The sequence below is a fragment of the Pleurodeles waltl genome, chromosome 10 (genome assembly GCF_031143425.1).
Source record: "Pleurodeles waltl isolate 20211129_DDA chromosome 10, aPleWal1.hap1.20221129, whole genome shotgun sequence".
NCBI lineage: Eukaryota > Metazoa > Chordata > Amphibia > Caudata > Salamandridae > Pleurodeles > Pleurodeles waltl.
In genome coordinates this window covers 36,336,384-36,342,383 of record NC_090449.1, presented here as the reverse complement: position 1 = coordinate 36,342,383, position 6,000 = coordinate 36,336,384, and positions in this window count along the sequence as shown.

Genomic DNA, 6,000 nt, shown 5'->3' with positions numbered 1-6,000 from the left:
CCAAGAGTCTTTACCAAATGTCTAGCGGTAGTCGCTGCACACATAAGAAGGCAGCAAATACATGTGTTCCCATATCTAGACGACTGGCTAATCAAGGCCCATTCGTTAATAGAGTGCTCAAATCACACAAATCATATCATACAAACCCTCTTCAAACTAGGGTTCACCGTCAATTTCACAAAATCCAAAATTCTGCCGCGCAAGGTACAACAATACCTGGGAGCCATAATAGACACATCAAGAGGAGTAGCCACTCCAAGTCCACAAAGAATTCAAAATTTCAACACCATCATACAACGCATGTATCCAACACAAAGAATACAAGCAAAGATGATATTACAACTCCTAGGCATGATGTCTTCATGCATAGCCATTGTCCCAAACGCAAGACTGCACATGAGGCCCTTACAACAGTGCCTAGCATCACAATGGTCACAAGCACAGGGTCACCTTCTAGATCTGGTGTTAATAGACCGCCAAACTTACCTCTCGCTTCTGTGGTGGAACAACATAAATTTAAACAAACCAAGACCCAGTGCCACAATACGTAATAACAACAGATGCTTCCATGTCAGGGTGGGGAGCACACCTCGATCAACACAGCATACAAGGACAATGGAACGTTCATCAAACAAAACTGCATATAAATCACCTAGAACGTCTAGCAGTTTTTCAAGCACTAAAAGCTTTCCAACCAATAATAGTTCACAAATACATTCTCGTCAAAACAGACAACATGACAACAATGTATTATCTAAAGAAGCAAGGGGGGACGCACTCCACGCAGTTAAGCCTGCTAGCACAAAAGATTTGGCGTTGGGCAATTCACAACCAAATTCGCCTAATAGCACAATTTATACCAGGGATCCAAAATCAACTCGCAGACAATCTCTCTCGAGATCACCAACAGGTCCACGAATGGGAAATTCACCCCCAAATTCTGAACACTTATTTCAAACTCTGGGGAACACCTCAGATAGACTTGTTTGCGACAAAGGAGAACGCAAAATGCCAAAACTTTGCATCCAGATACCTACACAAACAGTCCCAAGGCAATGCCCTATGGATGAACTGGTCAGGGATATTTGCTTACGCTTTTCCTCCTCTCCCTCTCCTTCCTTACCTGGTAAACAAACTCAGTCAAAACAAACTCAAACTCATATTAATAGCACCAACTTGGGCAAGGCAACCCTGGTACACAACGCTGCTAGACCTATCAGTAGTACCCTGCATCAAATTGCCCAACAGGCCAGATCTGTTGACACAGCACAACCAAAAGATCAGACACCCAGATCTAGCATCGCTGAATCTAGCAATCTGGCTCCTGAAATCCTAGAATTCGGGCACTTACAACTTACCCAAGAATGTATGGAAGTCATAAAACAAGCCAGAAGGCCATCCACCAGACATTGCTATGCAAGTAAATGGAAGAGGTTTGTTTGCTACTGCCATATTAATCAAATACAACCATTACACACAACTCCAGAACATGTAGTGGGTTACTTGCTTCACTTACAAAAATCTAACCTGGCTTTCTCTTCCATTAAAATACACCTTGCAGCAATATCTGCATACCTGCAGACTACCTATTCAACTTCCCTATATAAGATACCAGTCATTAAAGCATTCATGGAGGGCCTTAGGAGAATTATACCACCAAGAACACCACCTGTTCCTTCATGGAACCTAAATGTTGTCCTAACTAGACTTATGGGTCCACCTTTTGAACCCATGCACTCCTGCGAAATACAGTTCCTAACCTGGAAGGTGGCATTTCTCATCGCCATTACTTCCCTAAGAAGAGTAAGCGAGATTCAGGCGTTTACAATACAGGAACCTTTTATACAACTACACAAGAATAAGGTCGTCCTAAGGACCAATCCTAAATTTTTGCCAAAGGTTATTTCACCGTTCCATCTAAATCAAACAGTGGAACTTCCAGTGTTCTTTCCACAGCCAGATACCGTAGCTGAAAGGGACTACATACATTAGATGTCAAAAGAGCATTGATGTATTACATTGACAGAACAAAAAACATCAGAAAGACTAAACAACTATTTATTGCATTTCAAAAACCTCATGCAGGGAACCCAATATCAAAACAAGGTATAGCCAGATGGATAGTTAAATGCATCCAAATCTGCTACCTTAAAGCTAAACGACAGCTGCCCATTACACCAAGGGCACACTCAACCAGAAAGAAAGGTGCTACCATGGCCTTCCTAGGAAACATCCCAATGCAAGAAATATGTAAGGCAGCCACATGGTCTACGCCTCACACATTCACCAAGCACTACTGTGTAGACGTGTTATCCGCACAACAAGCCACAGTAGGTCAAGCCGTATTAAGAACATTATTTCAGACTACTTCCACTCCTACAGGCTGATCCACCGCTTTTGGGGAGATAACTGCTTACTAGTCTATGCAAAACATGCGTATCTACAGCGACAGATGCCATCGAACTGAAAATGTCACTTACCCAGTGTACATCTGTTCGTGGCATCAGTCGCAGTAGATTCGCATGTGCCCACCCGCCTCCCCGGGAGCCTGTAGCAGTTTGGAAGTTACCTTCAACTATTTATATATGTATCATCTCAACCTTAAATTGGTGCATACTTAGTCACTCCATTGCATGGGCACTATTACTACAATTCAACTCCTACCTCACCCTCTGCGGGGAAAAACAATCGAAGATGGAGTCGACGCCCATGTGCAATGGAGACAAAAGGAGGAGTCACTCGGTCCCGTGACTCGAAAGACTTCTTCGAAGAAAAACAACTTGTAACACTCCGGCCCAACACCAGATGGCGAGCTATTGCAAAACATGCGAATCTACTGCGACTGATGCCACGAACAGATGTACACTGGGTAAGTGACATTTTCACTTCAATTCATTGTCATCAAGGCACCTGGTGGGGTGACATGATGGAGTCTTATAAACAGGAAACTTTCATTCCCCAGTCTAGATCATTTCAAATATGGCTTAATATCCCTGATACTCTTAATAGTCAGGGAGTAGTTAATCAACAGTTTATTCTAGAGTTTGTGAAGTTGTTGGAACCATCAACAGTCCTCTTTTATGACAGAAATAGTGTTATTGGACTTAGAATTGTGCTCTAACCGGATGGCTCAGTATCTTAAATTCTAGAGGGTGTCATAATGGTAACAACACCAAGTACCAGGTTTTTGTATCAGCGTATCACATCTAGGATCCTGGTGATAGCGGGCCACCCTGTGAATATTAAGCAGTCAATTAAGGATACCATTTTTAATTCTGTATTTGTGTGTCCCCAATGTACATAAATGTGAGCATCAAAGTCCTTTGCGCAATATAGCTTCAAAATAGAGGGAGTGGCCCACTCACCGGATTGCAGAGAGTATCTTCTCATGATCTGGTTGTGCCTCTCGTTATTGGTGCCTATTTTTACTCTAAGATAGTCAACCCCTGAAACCTCTCCTAGAGGCATTTATTCAAACAGATATCAGGTCATCAGGTATAAAATAGTTTATGTGCACTCCGAGCCTAATCTTTTGTTTTTATTAATATTAAGGTCTCCTCCTGAGCAAAAATAAGCAAATATGTTGAGCAAAAGGCTTAAACCGGCATGGCTGTATTGCGCTTAAAAAGTAGAGTTGTAACACCCTCGCAACCTAACTTAGGTCGATGTCTGGGGCTAGGTGATAAATAAATGGAGAGGACTTTGACGTAGAAGCAAAACTGGGCTGGCGTAAGAACGCAGTCTTGCATGAATCTGGTATGGGCTGGCGTAAGAACACAGTCTTGCATGAATCTGGTATGGGCTGGCGTAAGAACACAGTCTTGCATGAATCTGGTAAGCACTCTACTTTTTATGGTCGAGCCTGCATTGCTTGCGCATGCGTTTCACTAAGCGAGACCCTTTAGGAATTAAAAAGGGCTCTGAGCCCTGTCCACGTCACTTCAGTGTCTTTCATTGGCTTGTGGGCTTACCTGTTAGAATCTGCTTGATTTCACTAGTGGAAGGCATGCATAGGTCATGCCTTTTCCGGTGGACAGAAAACATGCGAGGCTCGCTGAATTCCGTCCGGCTCGTGGACTACTTTTTCTCTATTTTCCCAGCGCGATCTCGCTTGCGCTTTACATAATATCAACCCTGTTACACAGTTAATTGCACTTTTTCCAGTTTCGTACATAAATGCCCTTTTGCCGATATGTTTCATTACGAGTGAAAAGTCGGGTTAGGAGTTTACAACGCTATCAGTTCTAACACGAGCAAACGCGAGACCTGTTGCATTGCAAATGCTTGTTTAATTAGGTGTCCACTGGGGCCTTACTTCACCTCCGCAAAGTTATCTAGGTACAACAGTTTGATGATGCCAAGGAGATAGTGCAGAACACCCATTGCTTCCTGCAGAGCCCAAAGCTTTGTTTTGGGTATTCTGCCGAAAGCACTTCTGAGGTCCACAAATGAGATTTGTAAGGAATCGAGCAAAATATTTGGATACCTGTAAAGTCAGCCAAAAACCTGATCCACAGAACTAGGATTGGCCTGGAAGCCAGCTTAAAACTGGAAAAATATCCACTAATCTACCCCGATCAGGAGAACCTTGTCATATAATATTTGTAGCTCATATCTAAGGCTAAGGGAGGGGACGTGAGAAGGAACATTCTGTGTGCCTTTGGTGAGAGGGGGAAGAACCGCAGAGCTGCGTTCCGGAGGCGTAGCACAGGCTACCAATGTGTGTGTCCTTCAGTATACAGGGACCCGCTGCTGCAGGTCACATGGGAGTGTATTCAGGTCTTGCTTCTGTTTTGAGAATTCATAGTTGAGCAGCTTCTTTTGGAGAGAACATAACTTTAGAATGTACCGGTACAGCATTAAAAGAAGCAAATATTGTCTCTCAAGGAAATGTCAGGAAGTTAAGAATCCAAAGGTGTCTGCATGTGGAAATTGATTTTACTGGTGATCTTCAGCGATATGAGTCTGTGAAGGGTGGTTCTACCACTACCTCAGATTGTGACAACTGGTCAGAATGACTGGTCACCCTGGTTAGTGATTTAGGTTGGAAGATGATATCACTTGGCTGTTCCCATTCCTGTTTTTTTTTTGGGGGGGGGGGGGGGCGAGGGGGGGTGAATAGACCCTTCTATGATATTCTAAAACCCTTTAGATGTCAGAGCGTAAGAACCTTTCAGTTCTAGCACCTCTGAACTATTTTTTGCCTTTTTGATACAAAGTCCCTCTTGTTATTCTTATTTTCTTCACCCTGCATGAAAATGGTGCTTTTCTGGTAGAAATCAAAGTGTGCAGTGCTTTTACATTGGCAGGAACAGTGGGCTCCTGAAACAAATGTTGGAAATTGTTGGCTTCCCAAACATCCACTCTCAGTTATTGGAAACACTGACTTAAAAGGATTAAACAGTCAGTGCTGGCATTAAATGAACTTTACTATATGCTGGAAAAGCTATGGACAATTTTAGGGGCTCATGGTTCCTATGCAGATGTTGATTTCCAGATCAATTACGACAGATCTACCAAAAAAGTAGTTCATGACACTTGTGCTCGCAGGTGCACAGTAGGTAGGTTTAGAGTGACTCTCCGGTGCACGTCCACTAGTAAACACCGTAATCTCAATTCTGTTGTCCACAGATAGCTGTGGTATAGTAGGATACGCTTGTTCTTGTCTGTGGGTGCACTGGTATAAGCCACACCCAATATCCAAAGTAGTTGTAAATATTCTCTTTCTTTGAAGCAATTACTATCACCGTGTACACTACATCTACTTTAATTCATATGTCAGGCCACTGTACAGGTGGCCCTTCTGGCCTCGGTGAGAATTTATGCGAAAGTTTTGACACTTTATTTTAATCAAATATACTGTGGTTGACTTTTCTCATATTTCATTTTTTCTAGAGGGTAAACAATTGCTCAGTCATTGCAAGAAATCTGCTGACATGTTATTGCCATTCATCAGAGGAGAGTATTCCTTTTATTTGGTGGGAGGGGGCGGTTGGAGGA